General features: G+C 37.6%; 1 non-coding gene and 2 pseudogenes across 1 annotated transcript; all 3 read right to left on the bottom strand.

Moving 5' to 3' along the window:
- Positions 1–546: 546 nt before the first annotated feature.
- On the bottom strand, positions 547–2,172 carry LOC145408497 (NADH-ubiquinone oxidoreductase chain 4 pseudogene; annotated as a pseudogene).
- Positions 2,173–4,152: 1,980 nt separating this feature from the next.
- LOC145408498 (NADH-ubiquinone oxidoreductase chain 1 pseudogene) lies at positions 4,153–7,633 on the bottom strand (annotated as a pseudogene).
- LOC145408545 (small subunit ribosomal RNA) lies at positions 6,491–7,290 on the bottom strand. Its single transcript, XR_013898938.1, has one exon. It is a non-coding gene; the product is annotated as a small subunit ribosomal RNA (ribosomal RNA).
- Positions 7,634–19,855: the final 12,222 nt, after the last annotated feature.

Raw genomic sequence — 19,855 nt, forward strand, 5'->3', positions numbered from 1 at the left:
GCAATTCTTAAGAGAATTGCTACGTCTCCGACTCGATTGGATAAGACGGTTAGTATCCCGGCGTTTGCGGATTTCTCGTTTTGATAGTAAATTACTAGAGCATATGATACTAATCCTAAGCCGTCCCACCCTAAAAGAATCCTAATTAAATTAGGGCTGATGATTAAAAAGATTATTGATAGAACAAAAGCTAAGACTAAGTATATAAATCGGTTTATGTTGGGGTCTCCTTCTATGTATCTCCCTCTATAAAAAAGTACTATTGCTGAAATAAATATAACGAATCCTATGAATATTAGAGATATTCAGTCGAAAATGTATGTAGCAACGATAGAGGATGAGTTAATTCTTAGAATTTCTCATTCAATAACATAGCATGTTTTGTCGAATAGGCATAGGAGGGATGTGAATAGTGAGATTAGGGAGAAGAATATTAAGAAGACTATCCTTGTTAAGTGTATCGAAATTTTTCAAATCATGGTTCAGGATAAGATTTTTATTTTTTTAGCGCCACAAACTAACGTTTTAGTAATAAACTACCCGAACGAGCTGAGTTGAAATATAGTTAGAATATAGGAAGGTGATAAGGTTTGATTAGATGTTGGGTATAATCAGGTTCCTTTTTAGAATTAGAATATTTAGGGGAATTCAATGAAGTCTTAAAACTAGGTATTCTCGTACTTTTCCCGAGCAACAGGAGTATAGTGATCTAGAGAATACACCGTGTTGTCTGAGTGAATAAAGATAGAGAGTATAAGCTGCTCTAAAGAAAGATAGTAATCTAATCCTTAGGGCAGTTAATTTGTTTCACCTAATGACTCTTATGATTAGGTTGATTTCTCCTAGTAAATTAATGGAGGGGGGCGCTGCCATATTGCTGATTCTTAGTAAGAATCATCATAGCGCTATTCTTGGTATAAAGTTTAATAGGCCTTTATTAATTAGAAGGCTTCGTCTTCCGATTCGTTCGTACACTATGTTTGCAAGGCAGAATAGCCCTGAAGAACATAGGCCGTGGCCTACTATTACTACAACAGCACCGTTTATTCCCCATCACCCAAAGGTCAAAAGCCCGCAAAGTACTAGTCTTATGTGGGCTACGGAAGAGTAGGCGATGAGTGATTTTATGTCTACTTGTCGTAGACAGATAATACTAACGAAGAATCCTCCTAAGATTCTCAATCTAACTCATAGTCATCTTAAGTTCTTGTTTATTTCAGTAAATAGAGGTAGGATCCGGATTAAGCCATAACCTCCCAGTTTTAGTAAGACTCCAGCTAGGATCATTGATCCTGCTACGGGAGCTTCGACATGTGCTTTGGGTAGTCAGAGGTGAAATAAGTATATAGGTAGTTTTACGACGAAGGCTATAATAGAGGAGACGAATCAAATAAGGGATAGTATTCTTAGGCTGATTCTTTGGTAAATGGCTCCGATAGTAAGTGTCCCGTTTGTTCTGTAGATGTAAAGTAAGGAGGCTAGGAGTGGCAGGGATGCAAATAGGGTATAGAATAGTATGTAAACTCCTGCTTGGATTCGTTCTGGTTGGTATCCCCAGCCTAAGATAAGGATTAGAGTTGGGATTAGGGAAGCTTCAAATGTAATATAAAATAGTAGGTAGTTTATAGATCTAAAAGTTAGTACTAGGAAGATTAATAAGGTTAAGTTAACTAGTAGAAATAGTCTAGGAAAGTTCGAGGTGAATGTAATTTTTACTCTGGATATAATAATGAGTGCTATAATTCAAATGCTTAGCAGGATTAAAATGTAGCTTAGGTAGTCCGTACCCAGTCTAAATCCTAGGTTATATATGAAGAAGTCGTGATTGTATAAAATGGCGAATAAAAACGATACAGTTAGGATTCCTGTTTGAATTAGAGATCAGTCCCTTACGAATGTTATTAATATGAGAAGTATGAGTAAGTATTTTAGCATTCTAAACTATTGAAGGTTCTGAAGTAGTCATTTCCGTGGGAACGAACAATGGAGACTAGTAGGGCTAGACCTAGGGCGCCTTCGCAGGCTGCTAGGACTAGGAAAAAGAGCGAGAAAAATAATTCGTTTCCGATTGAGGAAAGGCAATTGGATATTAAGAAGAAAATTCCAAGCATAATGAATTCTAATCTTAGGAGAGTATTTAATAGGTGTTTTCGATTTGAAGCGAAAGCCCATAGTCCCCTGAAAATTATAGTGAATGCAATAAATAAGAACAAGTTATTTAAAGTTAACATTAGTTTTGATAGTTTAAATAAAAACTCTGGTCTTGTAAACCAGTAATGAAATTTTTTTCTTAAAACACCAAGAGATTGGAGTGATAATGTATGGTCTTCCTTTTATTATTTTGTTTTCCTTGATTTTTATGCGTTTAATTCATCCTTTGTCAACGGGTCTTGTGCTATTAATTCAAACGGTTTTGATTTCAATTACTACCGGATTGTTTGCTAAGAGTTACTGGTTTTCGTATATTTTATTTTTGATTTTTTTGGGTGGAATGTTGGTATTGTTTATTTATGTTGCGTCTTTAGCGGCCAATGAGCAATTCAAGGTTAGAAGGGAATTCTTTTTTATCTTTTTTTTAGCATTGATTATGAGATTTTTTCTGATTTTTGTGGATCCTGTAATAGTGGCAAATAAGATTGGAGAGTCGACTACGACTTTTTTATCTAAGTATTCTGATATTAGAAATTCTGCTATGAATGTGAGGACTATTTATAATGAACCTAGGGCTATGTTTACGATGTTTATTATTAGCTATTTGTTATTGACGCTGTTTGTAGTTGTTAAGGTGATAAGTTCGTCTTCTAGTCCTTTGCGGTTAATAACTTATGATAACACCATTGCGTAAGTTTCATCCATTGTTAAAAATTGCTAATGGGGCATTAGTTGATATGCCTATTCCGAGAAATATCTCTATTTTTGGAATTTTGGTTCATTGCTTGGTTTGTGTTTGGTTGTCCAAATTGTTACTGGTCTGTTTCTTGCTATGCATTATGTTGCGCATATTGATTTGGCATTTTCTAGGGTAGCTCATATTCAACGAGATGTTAATTATGGGTGGTTATTACGGACTTTGCATGCTAATGGGGCGTCTTTTTTCTTTATTTGTCTATACCTTCATATTGGTCGGGGGATGTATTTTGGTTCTTATATGATTTTTCATGCTTGAATAGTAGGTGTTGTGATTCTTTTTTTAGTGATGGCGACGGCTTTTTTAGGTTATGTTTTACCGTGAGGTCAAATGTCTTTTTGAGGTGCAACTGTGATTACTAATTTGTTTTCAGCAATTCCTTATATTGGTACTTCTTTGGTTCAGTGGATTTGAGGTGGATTTGCTGTAGAGAATGCTACTTTAACTCGTTTTTTCACTTTTCATTTTTTGTTTCCATTTGTTGTTGCTGCTGCTACTTTGGTCCATATCTTGTTTCTTCATCAGGCTGGGGCGAATAATCCTTTGGGTGTTTTAAGGCAAGTGGACAAGGTTCCTTTCCATCCTTATTTCACTTTCAAGGATATTGTTGGGTTTTTGGTTATGTTAATGGCGCTTGTGTTGCTTACTTTGCTTCATCCTTATCTTTTAGGGGACCCAGACAATTTTATTCCTGCAAATCCTTTGGTAACTCCGGCTCATATTCAGCCGGAGTGGTATTTTTTATTTGCTTATGCGATTTTGCGATCTATTCCTAATAAGTTGGGGGGTGTAATTGCTTTGGTGCTCTCAGTGGCAATTCTTATAATTCTTCCTTTTACTCATTTCTCGAAATTTCGAAGTCTTAGATTTTATCCGTTAAATCAAGTTTTGTTTTGGTTTTTGGTTTCTACAGTTGTTTTACTAACTTGAATTGGGGCTCGTCCTGTTGAAGATCCTTACATTATTACGGGTCAGGTTTTAACGATTTCTTATTTTAGGTTTTATTTGGTTATACCTTTGGCAGCAATGTGGTGAGATAAAATGTTAGATTGGTTGCTTAGTTTAAAAGAAAACAAGTGTTTTGAAAGCATTAGATAAGATTGGTTCTTAGTAATCTTAGGGAGAAGGTGTTTACCTTGTCTTTAATTCCCAAAACTAAAATTTTTATTAAACTACTCCCTAGTTAGATTATTAAAGAAAAACAAAATAGTTTAATTCCTATAAAAAAGATTAAGTAGTTAGGGAAACTGGAAGGAATCTTTTTCAGGCTAAGTATATCAGCTTGTCGTACCGTAACCGTGGTAGAGTTCCTCGGACTCAAATGAAAACGAAAGCTATGAAAACTAATTTGAAATAAAATAGCAGGCTACATGGATTGGCTCCTAGGAAAATTAATACGAATAGTATTCTTATAAATAGAATTCTTGCGTATTCAGCTATGAAAATTAAAGCAAATCCTCCTCTTCTGTACTCGGTATTAAATCCTGAGACTAGCTCTGACTCACCTTCGGCAAAATCAAACGGGGTACGGTTTGTTTCTGCTAGACAGGAGGCTAGTCATATTAGGGATAGGGGGAGTGTGAATCAAATTATTCACATGTCTTTTTGGAATCGAGTGAAAAGTTCTATATTGAATCCGCCAATTAAAAAGATAAAGGATAAAAGAATGAGAGCAAGTCTGACTTCGTACGAAATTGTTTGGGCTACGGCTCGGAGTCTTCCAAGCATTGAGTATTTACAGTTTGAAGCTCACCCGGCTCTTATGGTTGAATAGACTCCCAGACTTAGACAGCATAAAAAAAATAAAACTCCTGTGTTAAAATTTACTAGTCCGGTTTGATAAGGTAAAATAGCTCAGACTAGGAGAGAAATAAATAGCCTGAACACGGGAGATAGGTAATATGGTAAAAAGTTGGATATAGTTGGTATTGTTTGTTCTTTGGTGAATAATTTTACGGCGTCGGCAAATGGTTGGAGTAGCCCTAGGAATCCTACGATATTGGGTCCTTTACGAATTTGAATGTAACCTAGAATTTTTCGTTCTAAAAGTGTTACAAAAGCAACTCCAATTAGAACGCAGATAATTAAGACTAGGTAGTTTACAACGATAACTGCGAACACAAAATAGTTAGCTTGAACTATTTATAAACCTGTTTATGAGTTTCATAAAATTGAAGCACAAAATATTGTTTAGGCAAAAGTGATGTTCATATTTAGTAAAATTATTTTAACTACCTAATCCTTTCGTACTAAGGTAGTTTAATTTTTTTTAGAAGATAGAAACCGACCTGGCTCACGCCGGTCTGAACTCAAATCATGTAAAATTTTAAAAGTCGAACAGACTTTCTTTCATAACTGCTGCATTATGTAGAGATTTTAATTCAACATCGAGGTCGCAAACTTTTCTTTCGATGGGAACTCTCAAGAAAAATGACGCTGTTATCCCTAAAGTAACTTAATCTTTTAATCTTTAGAAAGGATCAAATTTATTATCAAAAATCTTTGTTTAGAAGTAAAAACAGTTAGTTTATTTATATCTTTGTTGCCCCAACAAAACATTTTTTAGTATTTTTCCTTACACTAACAAATTGGCTTAATACTAAGTGTGATGTAAAGATTTATAGGGTCTTATCGTCTTTCTAAAATATTAAAGCCTTTTCACTTTAAAGTTAAATTCAATTTTTTTGTTAAGACAGTATATCTCTCGTTCGACCTTTCATACGAGCCTTTAATTAAAAGACTAATGATTATGCTACCTTCGCACGGTCAGAAATACCGCGGCCCTTTAATAATTCAGTGGGCAGGCCAGACTGTGTAAATCTTCACAAAGACATGTTTTTGTTAAACAGGCGGAAATAATATTTGCCGAGTTCCTTAAATAAATTTTTAATATTTAAAAGATTTTATTTATAATAAAAAATATTATAACATATAAATTTTACTAATGATTTCATAGTAACTAAACGAGTTAAGTTGAAGTTAATTTTCTAATACTTGATAAAAAGAACCTGTAAAATTTAAAATATTTTGTTATATTGGTTGAAAAACCTGGAAAAGATGGCTACTTTTAAGCCTACTTTTATAAATGCCTATTTATTGGTTCTATGATTTTTCATTTTGGAAGAAAAAGCTCTACCTTATCTTCTTAGTTGCATAGCTAAGTAGCTAAGCACGTAAATTAAATTTATTTCTTAGAAAACCAGATATAAAAGCTCGATTGGCATATCACCTCTAATGTTAAGTTTAAAATTTTATTGCTACAAAAACTTTTTCTTAAAATTAGCTATCTTTTTTTTCGGGATGATTATTTGCAGATCTAATTTTGAAAACCTATTATACACAAGATACAATTTTTTATATTTACTTTTGAGAATTTTAAGTGTTATTTCTACTTTCTTTCACAATACTTTTTACTTTCACTATATTTATGTTTCGATAAAATCTACTATTTAGAAAAGTGCAAAATTAGTTTTCTTATAATGCTGACGTTCTTATAACAAAAGTAAGATTACTGATTTCAAGATAACCTAGACCATAGGTACTCTTCTCGGTGTAAACGAGCTGCTTATTTCAAGCTCTATCTTGCTTTCCAGGTACACTTTCCAGTACACCTACTATGTTACGACTTATCTCATCTTAGGTTAATGAAAGCGACGGGCGATATGTGCACATTTTAGAGCTAAAATCAGGCTGTCTTATTAAAGCAAACCTTACTTTTAAGTCCACCTTCAAAATTTGTATTCTAAAGTTTGTTCGTGATAATATAAATTTTATTGTAACCCATCTTAGCCTATATATTTGCTGCACCTTGATCTAATATTTTAACGTAATTATTTCAATAACTTGTTCTGTAAAAGTTATCTTAATGACGGTATACAAACTATGTAATATAGGTAAGATTTTTCGTGGTTTATCGTTTAAAAGACAGGTTCCCCTAATTAGACTAAAATACCGCCAAATTCTTTGAATTTAGAGCACATAGCTGTTACTAATCAGATATAAATTTTTCTTAAAGGTATAGGAGGGTATCTAATCCTTGTTTATTTCCTTTATTTGTTAACTTATTAATTGAGACGGGTTGATTTGTTTATCTTTGAAAAATTGATTTCACCCTTTATAAAATTAAAAAAATCATTGCTTGTTGGCATAAGAGTTAAATATCGACTTGTATTCACTCTCCCTTCGAGTATAACCGCGACTGCTGGCACAAGATTTAGCCGGAGATAATTCAATTTACTTTTTCCAGTTTTCACTGATATGAAAATAATACACACTGAGATCTATTAGAGCTTGGAGTTTTGAACCTGTTAGCCTGGGAGTACTAGATTTTTCATATGTTATTAATTGAAAAGCGAACATTTAAAGCAAGAATCAAACTTATATTTATATTGGTGAAATAAATGGTGTTTGATTGTGTATAACTTAAAAACATGAAAAGTAGATTTTTAGGTATAGTAAATTTTCTCTAAATTCTCTATTGTTATATATATACATCAAACTAAAACTTAAACACATAATTATACAAACACTCTACGCAAACACAAAAGGCACACCTACACGCTCCTCTCCTCAGACAGTCGCAACACCACGATTCATTCCGAGCAAACTCTAAATACCCGACGCAATATATGAGAAGTCCTATCTTGATCTTATAAGGCACTGACTCATGCGGCCATATCCTTGATGGAACGGGGTTCGGCTTCGCTCGGGAGACCCTTCCCTCATGTGCTAAAGCATCCATTCCTACAGGGCTCCAAGAGCCTCACCTCAAGATCCCCCTCATAATTTTTATTCTAAAATGGGTCTAATGCCACTCGTTAACTCTATATATTCAGGAGGTCTGAGTCAAGTCTCTCTCATGAATATATAGTGGCCCTTTATTGAACAGATTAGGGTATTGGAAAGCCTAGCTTGGTCTTACTTGATTTTGCTTTTTAGTTAAAATAAAGCGTTGTATTACTATAATTTTTTATAGTATGTTTAATCAGGAAGGAAAGCAAATTTAAAAATTTTTCTAAAAAGATTGTTCCTGCACGGAACGGGGTTGGAACAAAAAAATAATAAAATGTTTTGTGGAGCTCAAAATTTCTTCTAGATTGGAATTGCTGTTAAGTTTTTGCTGTTAGTTTGACTACAATTTAAAAAAGAGATTATACTCGGTAGAGTAAAATTTAATTTTCCAATACCCTAATCTGTTCAATAAAGGGCCACTATATATTCATGAGAGAGACTTGACTCAGACCTCCTGGATGTACAGAGTTAACGAGTGGCATTAGACCCATTTTAGAATAAAAATTATGGGGCCGATCTTGAGGTGATGGCTACATGAGGACCCTGGGAACACTGCCGTTGAGAGCGTGTGTGAAAGGGTCCTCAGGCGAAGCCGAACCCCGTTCCATCAAGGATATGGCCGCATCGAGCTCTACTACATAAGGGCGTGGCCCCATTCGATATGTATGTTTATTTGACCCCAGATTGTGTATATATCCTAACTTAGATAAGCAGGACCGATGGTGGAGTGTTCCTCGCCTGGCTCTTTTACAGTTGTATATGGCTGTCGCTCTACATTGTCTTTATTTTCCTGTATAAGCTAGTACATAAGGCGATTTGATATATATAACCATAACAAGGTGATATTTGAGGGTGTGTTTACTATGTTAAGAATTTTACTTTTTATGAAAAATTTAGTGGGGCTGGGGGGAGACTGTATGTTGAGAGCTGGTAAACTCTTTATGAGTTGGAGCTAATAATTTTGTGTGAGAGAAGTAAACGGAGTTTAACCGCTTTAAGTAGAGGTTAGAAGCCTCTCTTCTGGCTTAAATCTCTGTGGTTAAGCTAGTCCAGGGGGACATCTTTTGAGTGCAAATCAAAAATTTTTATTAAACTATAGCCTAGAGTAGGGTTAGTGTGTTATCTTCATTCGAGTGCTCCTTGGGCTCATTCATAGTAGAGGCCTAGGAGGAGGATTAAAATGAAGAATAGTCCTACTATTCTTCAGGAGTAGACATTAGAAATTTCTAAGATGTAGGCGACTGGGAGGATTAAAGTGATTTCTACGTCAAAAATTAGAAAGATGACAGCAATTAGGAAGAATCGTAGGGAGAAGGGTAAGCGGGCGGATCCTTTCGGGTCAAAGCCACATTCATATGGTGAGTTTTTTTCTCGGTCTATAATTGTTTTTTTGGCTAAAATGGAAGCTAGGATTATAACAATGCATCTGATTGAGAGGGTTAGAATTGTAATAAATGACAGAATGATCATTGTTTTTTCTAGAAGTTTCTAGTCCTCGTGATTGGAAGTCACGTATACTGTGTATACTAAAAAAACGTGTTCTAAAAGGAAATCTAACTTCCATGATAAGAGCTTAAATCTTAGGCATTTATCTGCCATTTTAGAATGAAGTGGCCGAAATTTGAAGGTATTAGACTGTAAATCTAAAGGTGAGCTATTGCTCTTTCATTAGTTTGCAAGGTTTAAAAGGTTTTTACTTTTATTGAAAGCTTTGAAGGCTTTTAGTTTGGTTAACTTAAAACCTTTAGTTGGGTTAAGAAATATATGGTAGGGAATTTCACCTTATCTTAGAAGATCAAAACTTCTTGTGCTTATACACTAACATATATGTTAAATCTCAGTGAATACTCACATTTTTAGATTTGCAATCTAACGTCTTAACAATTCCACTATGAGATTTATAATGCAACGGTGGTTTTTCTCAACAAATCATAAGGATATTGGAACTTTATATTTTGTCTTGGGGGCTTGGGCTGGAATGGTCGGGACTTCTTTAAGATTGGTAATTCGGGCTGAATTGGGTCAGCCGGGAAGCTTGATTGGGGATGATCAGATTTATAATGTAGTAGTGACTGCTCATGCTTTTATTATGATTTTCTTTATAGTTATGCCTATTATAATTGGTGGTTTTGGGAATTGATTGGTTCCTTTGATGTTAGGTGCGCCGGATATGGCATTTCCTCGTATGAATAATATGAGGTTTTGGTTGTTGCCTCCTTCTTTGACTTTGCTTTTAATGAGGGGAATGGTAGAGAGTGGAGTTGGTACAGGTTGGACTGTGTATCCTCCATTGTCTGCGGCTATTGCTCATGCTGGGGCATCTGTTGACTTGGGGATTTTTTCCTTGCATTTGGCTGGGGTTTCTTCTATTTTAGGTGCTATCAATTTTATGACTACTGTTATTAATATGCGTCCGCGGGGTATGACGATGGATCGTATACCTTTGTTTGCTTGGTCGGTATTTATTACGGCTATTTTGCTTTTAATTTCTTTGCCTGTTTTGGCCGGTGCTATTACTATGCTATTAACAGATCGTAATTTGAATACCAACTGGAGTATGTGATGAAGTTCAAAGAACGGCTGTCCACTGCTTTACAGCTGGCGAGAGAGAATTTAGGAGCTGCTCAGGAGAAGATGAAGACTTGGTATGATAAGAAGTCCAGGTTACGCCACTTTCAGCCAGGAGATCAGGTTTTGATTCTGCTACCAGTTCATGGGCAACCTCTTCAAGCCAAGTTTAGTGGCCCTTATTTCATGGAGAAGAAACTCAGTGATGTCAACTATGTCATCGCCACGCCAGATCGTAGAAAGAGCAAGCAACTATGTCACATCAGCATGCTAAAGTTATATCACAGGCGGGACGAAAATAATCCAGTCTGCACTGTAGCTGTTCCACCCGAGTCTGCAAGTGAAGTTCTCCCATGCAGTATGAGCCTGAGTGATAGTTTGGGGAAGAATCCTGATATCATGAATGATCTCCAGACTAAGCTTTCTCATCTACCTCCCAAGGAAAGGCAGGAGTTTTCGGCATTACTGCAGGAGTACCCGCAAGTGTTCCGTGCTACTCCAGGAAGAACCACTGTGTTGATGCATGATGTCGATGTTGGAGACGCAAAGCCAATTAAATTGCCTCCTTACCGTGTGAACCCAGTGAAAGTTCCTCTCATCCAGAAGGAGCTTGGCTACCTGTTGGACCACAAGATGATTGAGCCCTGTCAGTGCGAGTGGAGTTCTCCTGTCACTCTAGTCCCTAAGCCGGGTGGGTCACAGCGGCTTTGCATTGACTACAGACGTGTTAATCAGATAACCAAAACAGACACTTACCCTCTCCCTCGCGTGGAAGATTGCATAGACAAGATCGGAAAGGCTAGGTACATAAGTAAGTTTGATTTGTTAAAGGGATACTGGCAAGTACCTATGACTGAACGTGCTAGGGAGATCTCATGTTTTGTAACACTAGGAAAGGCTTTTGCATGTTCTGTAATGCCGTATGGTATGAAGAATGCACCAGCCACATTTCAGAAGCTCATGAATGTTGTAACAGAGGGTTTGGCAGGGTGTGTTGTTTATATTGATGATGTATTAATCTTCAGTGACAACTGGAAAGATCACCTATGCCATGTCAGTAAATTTCTTGACCGTTTGGTTCATGCTAATCTTGTAGCTAATTTATCAAAGTGTGAGTTTGGTCAAGCTAAAGTTCAGTACCTTGGGTATGTAATTGGTGATGGACATGTTGCACCACCAGGAGCTAAGGTTCAGGCTATAAGTGATCTTCCCAGACCTAAAAGTAGGAAGGAGCTACAAAGATTTTTTGGGAATGGTAGGTTATTACACGAGATTTGTTCTTAACTTTTCTATTCTTGTATTACCACTTACAGACCTACTGAAAAAGGGAATTAAATTTGTCTGGACTGATAACTGTGAATCCTCTTTCAACAAACTTAAAGCTATTCTATTAAGTCAGCCAGTGCTCGCTACTCCAAATTTTGCTAAGCCTTTTAAGATGGCTGTTGATGCAAGTGATACAGGAGCTGGGGCTGTTTTGCTGCAAGAGGATGATCAGGGTATTGAACATCCTGTATCTTATTACAGTAAGAAGTTCACTCCACCTCAAAAGAACTACTCAACTATTGAGAAAGAGCTTTTGGCCTTGATTTTGGGTTTACAGCAGTTTTCATTTTATTTGTGTTCTGGTTTTGACCCCATAGTCATTTATACCGATCATAACCCACTGAAATTCCTTAGTAAGTTTAAAGATAAAAATCAGAGATTGACAAGATGGAGTCTACTTCTTCAGGAGTATTCATTAGACATACAACATGTCAAGGGGAAAGAAAATGTTATTGCAGATTGCTTATCTAGACTTTAGACAGATTGTTTTAGAGTAATAAGAAATTTCCTTTGTAAATTTCTTTTTTCTTTGTGGGGAGGTGTTACATAGCCTATGATTTCATCATCCTTTGTGTAATTTTAACGCATAGTTGCTGCATGTTTGATCACGAGCGTGTTCTGCCTCAGTCCCCCCCTTCTACCGTTATAGTAGAGTAAGTCGTTCTCTCTGTTATACTTTGCGGGATTTTCAGCTCTCTGTCCCCATGGCTTCATTTGCGCGTCCTTCTTACAAGTTGTATCAAGCTCTGCTGGCCCCTATATAATGAGCTCAGTCTCTGCATCATTGCCACTTAGATCTGCTCCTCATTTTGTTCACATCTCTGTCCTCCCCTGTACAGTTATTATTGTTGTGAGTGCTCAAGAAGTCTCCAACCATCTAGCAGCTGTGTGTAATTTGAGTATAACTGTTGTTGCATTTTTTCTTGTACTGTATAGCATAAGTTTAATTTGTAGGCCTAGTGAAGTTTTTGTAATTCATGTAGGGTTCTTTATGTCATTTTTGATAATAGTTTGTATCTGTAATTATTTATCTGGCATTCACTGAGTATTATCTGGTATCTCATTTTATCAGGGCTGACTTAGATAAATTTACTCTTGCTAATTTCGTGTTAATAGAGGCTATTGCAGTTAACCATATATTTAACCTGTTTTTGCCATTACATTATCCTTATGAGTCCTGAATGTTTTGTTGTTAGTTTGTGCATTAAACTTTAACTTGTAATTTTACCTAACTCTTTTGTTTTGAACCTGGAACTTTACGGGACAGTAGTGATTTTTAGTATTCTCACTTAAAGTGTACATTATCTTTCTCTGTTCCGTAACAATATATATAGATATATATATATATATATATATATATATATATATATATATATATATATATATATATATATATATATATATATATATATATATATATATATATATATAGCAGATATGAAGTTGTTTCCATAACTCCTTACCAGCGCACGTTTATCATGTCCCGTGAACTTTGACATCCTACAGTTTCTTCCATTCATTCAGTTCTTCACATCATTTACAGATGGAGAGAACACTTTCAGGAATTGTTGAACATAGAGGATGGAAGTAATGCGAGTATAAGTGGCTGGGGAATGGCTTGGAGAAGGAGAGAGGTGAGAAGACAGAAAGAAATCAGTAGGATAGAAGTTGTCGAAGCAATGAAGAAAGTTAAATTGGGGAAAGCCCCAGGAATTGATGGAGTGTGTGGTGAAATGCTGAAGCATGGGGGAGAGATAGTAGTAGAATGGATGTGGAAAATGTGCAGACTGGCCTGGGAGGAAGGTACTGTAGAGTCCCGGAGGATTGGAAGTCAGGTATAATTATTCCCTTGTACAAAGGAAAAGGGGAAAAAGAAGTGTGTGGTAATCATAGGGGCATTTGTTTTCTTACTATAATAAGAAAAGTGTATGGGAGGATACTTATTGACAGATTTAGAGAAAGAACAGAGGAATTAGTTGGAGAAGAACAGGGAGGCTTTAGGAAGGGAAGAGGTTGTGTTGATCAGATATTCATTCTTAGATCTTTAGTGGAAAAGTTTCTAGAGAAGGGAAAGAAGTTGTATGTGGCTTTCATGGATTTGGAGAAAGCATATGACAGGGTGGATAGACAAGGATTGTGGAAAGTATTAAGAATATATGGAGTAGACGGGAAGTTGTTGAATGCTGTGAAGAGTATGTATGATGGTGCTAAGGCTGCAGTGCGTGTGGATAGTGAACTGAGTGAATTTTTCTCTTTGAAGGTTGGGTTGAAACAGGGATGTGTCATGTCTCCATGGTTGTTCAATCTGTACATGGATGGGGTAATAAAAGAGGTACAAGGTAGGATACTGGATGTTGGAGTGGCCCTGGTGAGAGAGGGTAGTGTTTAGAAACTCCCTGTACTGCTGTTTGCAGATGATACACTGTTGTTGACTGAAGATGAAGGGGAGCTGCAAGGCTTGGTGGATGAATTTGGGAGAGTGTGTAAGAAACGGAATCTAAAGGTGAATGTAGGGAAGAGTAAAGTGATGGTCTTTGAGAGAGGTGAAGTCAGTGAATGTACAGCGAGGTTGGATGGTGAGGAATTGGAAAATGTGAGTACGTTTAAGTACTTGGGTAGTGCGATGAGTAAGGATGGAGGTTTGGAGGGTGAAATGCTTGAAAGGGTACAGCAGGGAAGAAAGGTTGGTGGTTCCTTGAAAGCAATGATAAGAAGCAGGGAAGTGAGCATGGAAGTGAAAAAGTTACTACATGACAGTATTGTGATACCAACTCTAGCGTATGGAAGTGAAGCTTGGACGTTGCTGGAAGGACAGAAGTCAAGAGTGAGAGCAGTGGAAATGAGTTACTTAAGAGGAGCCTATGGAGTCACATGGAGAGACAGGCTGACAAATGAGGATATAAAGGAGCGTTGTGGTGTGGATGTGGATGTGATAGGAAGCGTTAGGAGGAATACACTGAGGTGGTTTGGCCATGTGGAGAGGATGGAGGGTGAAAGACGAAGAGAGTGTATGTGAGTGAGGTGGGGGGGGGAAGAGGGAGGGGGAGGCCGAGGATGAGATGGAGGGATGGGGTGGAGAGGTATATGAGAAAGGGAGGATGTGAGTTGGGAGCAGGGCAGTGAAATGGCGGGGGACAGGGCGACTTGGAGGCGATTTGTTTGTGGCCACCCCGAAAGGGATTGAGGCGTCTGGCAATAGATAGATAGATAGACAGATTTACACCACCATTTTTCCAGTCATTTCCATTCAATTGTAAGGAAAAACGAAGCCAATAAAAGTAAAGAACCTTCAAATATATTTCCTATAGTAGCCGCAGCGAGAAATGGACGCTGTGGTGGGGCAACCGGGATGACCGGGGATTCCCCCACTGTAGCCATATCCACATGTCACCGACCATCGGCCACCGCTGCAGCCCCGCTCCATGATCCTTACCCTGTGTCTCTGGCTTTCTCTTTCTCTCTCGGTGTCTATATAAACTGGTGTATTTCCGAAACTAATTATGAAATTATTATGACTTTTGTTCCACACCACCACTGAGGTAAAATCAAGGAGAGTTTTCTGTATAAAGGTTTTCCCCCCCTCCTAAATGTGGCATATGAGTGGGGGAGTGCGGCCTTGCCGATACCTCCGCCTGACCTATAATTATACACTCGCCAGAACTGACCTGCCCTCAGACAAGGGGGGAGAAACCTTTATACAGAAAACTCTCCTTGATTTTTACCTCAGTGGTGGTGTGGAACAAAAGTCATAATAATTTCATAATTAGTTTTGGAAATACACCAGTTTATATAGAAACCGAGAGAGAAAGAGAAAGCCAGAGACACAGGGTAAGGATCATGGAGCGGGGCTGCAGCGGTGGCCGATGGTTGGTGACATCCTACCTCTATGGTCGGTGACATGTGGATATGGCTACAGTGGGGGAATCTCCGGTCATCCCGGCTGCCCCACCACAGCGTTCATTTCTCGCTGCGGCTACTATAGTTCAGGGATGCTGTGAATCATGGCGTTAACTGGTCGAGCTGCTGAGAATTTATGGACCTAATCTAATAAATACTTCATGAGGCTCGGGATTATAATAACCTGCACTTCATTATTCTCTCACCCAAATTTGCATTTGCCTGACCACTGGGTCCATACCGTCTAAATTGGTGCTTTCGGGTCTCCTATTCGAGATTCCATATGCCTATTTGGAAAGGTAGGATAATGGTCATGAAACGACGACAATGAACGATGATGATGAAGACGATGACGACGACGATCATGGTGATGTTGACAATGGCATAGACGATTAACATGAAAATGAAACAAAAATGATGCAAATCAGATTAAAACCACTCAAGCTGACCTTGCCGTGTGACCTTGAAGCTTGACCTATAGTTCTCAAAAAAAAAAAAAAAAAAATTGAGACCTTCAATCCTTTCACTAAAACAATCTAATCGAATCCAAACTTTCAGAGCTACTTTTTCACACACTAGTAAGCATGGAAAGAAAAAAAAAAAAAACTCATCGGACAAGACAACACCTGCCGCACTATTCTATAAAAGGTTGTAATAATATCACTAATGGCTACGAGGACGATGTACACTGTTAGCGTATTATGTTGTTAAGATTTGTACTTGGGATATACTATTTGATTAACTCCTACCTATTCCCAATTTTTACGCTAGAGATACAACAGTTACTTAACCACTGAATTATGATCCAACAGTGCATACATCAGTGATACACCATTTACTTCATCAGCGTGCCACGTCGCCACAATGTTTACGCAAGCCATACAACTGTCCCTTATTGCCAACTCGTCATCCATTATCAAGGCTTATTTCCAAGCATCTAGGATCCAGGCACTTCCGTGCTGGGTGGAAGGCTTATATTTATTCACCACTCGGGCAAAATAGCTGCCAGCTTTCTCTAGCCTTAATACTCAATTCTGAACTGCGTTATTGCTTCTCCTATAGGTACTGATATCTACTTTGTACGTACAGTAATTCCTATATTCACATTCATAATAGTCTGCTTACGTCTTATTATTTTCATACTTTAAAAGATAGTCACTCCATACCTTGTCACATGGTGTATAGTTTCTCTATATCGTTTCTAGTATTGGCACTGGTTTTTCTTACCTTGAAATTGAAACCTTAAATCTGTGTTGATTCCCACTTCGCAGATTGGGCATTGCACAGTCTTTTTCCAAAGGATGAGGAAAAGGAGGAGAAGGAGATTATAAGAGCAAGAGTTGCCTAGCAAAGGGAAGGGTTAAAGAAAACGGGTTTAGGGCTGATTATGATAGTTTTAGGGCTACCTATGGTATTCTTTGCATATGTTGTGAGCCTATAAGCTTCAGTGTGTCTTAATGTGGAGTGTAATTGCACATTGTTGATGTGCTTCTTTTCCTAGTTACAGCACACAAAAATCTTTTTTCATTAGGTGTACCATTATTATTATGTTCAGTCTAATTACTTATTATTCATATCAAAATAATGAAGCCAACGATGTGCATTCATTTACAAAGATATAAGAGATTTCAATGGCCAGTTTTACATACTTTCCAAGTTTGGCCTGTCATATCATAATGGATTAACATACATTCATGAATTTTAGTAACAGGAAAAAACAACTTACTATCTGGTTGAGGTAGAGTATTTTCCAGTCTTAAAATTATTTTTCTTCCTCACGCTAAATGTAATAAACGCTGAGAAGAGAACGCAACGAGAGGAATTAACTTTCATGTTCAGAATAGTTCCTAATATTCAATGCCATTCTAAATATGATGAATCTACATTATATTTTCCTTAAACTAAACAGATACAGTGCTTATTTTCGAAACAATTTTCCTTCAGTAATATACTGTATTATTAGTTGTATCCACAGGTTCATGCGAAACGGAAGCCCGCTAAACTCGAAGCTTAAGATGCGTATCTGCCGCACTCCTTCATTCATTTTGTTAAGTCATCCACTTAAGTCATCCAGTTAAGTCATCCAGTCATAGCGGTGCCACCACGCGCAGGCTTCCCATTACAGCATCATTAGCGAAATATTTTGTCTAATGCTCCTTGAATCCGGGTTACATTTTTTTTGTTTTTGTTTATACTTGCAACTTTTGGACGATTTTCTTCATGTTAAAAAACGCGCCTGGCATTGATTTGGTTTATAATGGATTTATTGAACACTTCAGTTCATTAAGGGTATCGCAAGATGATAAACTGGCAGGCGATGGCAAGACTAATTATTTTAATATTCCCGACCTCAGAGGGTTAATGGCCTCTTATATGCCAATAAGGCAAACAAATTCGACTTCAGTTTCTTCAGTCCGCTGACATCTTTTTCGTTTTATTCTTCCTACCTCATGAGATTTTTCATATTCTATTATTTAGTACTTGTTTTCGGAGTGAAGGTAGAAGGGACAAGTGGAGGAAGACTGTATGAGGAAGGATGGTTTGGGTTCGGAGAGAGAGAGAGAGAGAGAGAGAGAGAGAGAGAGAGAGAGAGAGAGAGAGAGAGAGAGAGAGAGAATTTTTTTTCACTCAGGGATTTCTTTTTTGTTGCGACTATTGTGAGATAAACTTTGCTATTAGCTGTCTGGAAATGAGCTTAACGATCCAGAAAATAGTAAGAAATGATAGGAGCTACCCCCAAATATATGCCTATATATATATATATATGGAGCCTCTGTGGTACAGTGGTAGAGTGTGCGTTTCGTACACGGGTGAACCAGGGTTCCCGCCCCGACAGGGTAATAAACTTTGGGAGTGTTCACCCGGCCACGTACTGCCACGTACTGCATTAGCGGACACAAGGGGTGCTGTGGTTGAACCAGTATAGCTTACTATAAAGTATGCTTGCACCCAGTCGGCTTGCGCGGACCGATTACACTTGGTTCACAGACTACGCACACATCCAAAGCCACTCCAACACTACAAATATACTTACAAGCACTTCTCACCCTACATACAATCTCTACTAGACAGCCTAAGCCACTTGGTAAAGATACATTGGCTGTATCGTCCCCACTTCGGTCGGGATATGCCGGTCCTGCGGTGGATACTCAAACGGCTGATGATGATGATGATATATATATATATATATATATATATATATATATATATATATATATATATATATATATATATATATATATATATATATATATATGGTCTGGGGTTATAGGATAAGAAATAAAACGAAGCTCAAATAGAAGGTATCTGCCTCTGCAAGAGTAAGTGCTTCATCAAAACACGAGAAAGTTGAGAAAAAATAACTGCAACGAAAACAGCTAAAAAGCAGCTTGAGAAAACAAGCACTGGATTAAGGAAAACAACTACGAAACACACTGAAACATATAATGTATGTACGAAATAACAAATCTAAGGAAAAGGATCAAGGAAAAGGCAAAGCAAACGAACAGAGAAAAAAAAATCTAAAGATCTCAGGAAGCAGACAATCCTGGTAAAATGCAAAAAAATATATTTGGGAAAAGTAGGCTAAATTTCGGTGCCAGATAAGATGGGCGGAGATTTGGGCAGAATACGGTGCTCGGGGTTGGAGTCGGGGTGTCTGAGGGTTGCAGATGGGAGTAGGACTTGAAGGCATTAAGGGGGTGGGGGATTTATTTGCTCATATAAATACGGCACATGAAATATGATATTGGCCAAACACACCCGGCTGAGGAAATGGATGAAAAATGGTGTGTATCTACAAACAAGCGATTCCAAGTCATGGTGTAAAACTGGAACCAAACTATTCGATATACTGGAAAAGAGATCGGGTCCTCGGCAGTAATTTACTGGCTTGGCTTAATAATGAGAGAGAACACACACACACACACACACACACACACACACACACACACACACAAACACAGCAAAGAGGACCACAACGGTGACATAAGTATGCACCAAGATCGTTTTGGTTATAGCTTAGCGGTTTGCCATTAAAAAGAAAAAAAAAATCTAGAAAAGAACTCACGTGGTAGAGCTAAATCCGCTATCCATGGTGATCCAGAGGAATATCTATTCCAGTGTATCTGTCAACCAATCTACCCTAATCGGTCCACCTATCTAAAGTTATACTCGTGTGTGTGTGTGTGTGTGTGTATATATATATATATATATATATATATATATATATATAAGCGCCTCGCAGACATACAGAGCCGCTCGACACTTGACCAAATGAGAGCTGCTTCTACATCACGCTTCGCTCTGGAGTGAATGCTTTGCGGTCGGTCCTACCGGATCGCAAAGCACTTACCCTAATGAGAA

The sequence above is a fragment of the Coenobita brevimanus genome, chromosome 77 (assembly GCF_032717465.1).
Source record: "Coenobita brevimanus isolate Jiangsu-jjx chromosome 77, ASM3271746v2, whole genome shotgun sequence".
Classification (NCBI taxonomy): Eukaryota; Metazoa; Arthropoda; class Malacostraca; order Decapoda; family Coenobitidae; genus Coenobita; species Coenobita brevimanus.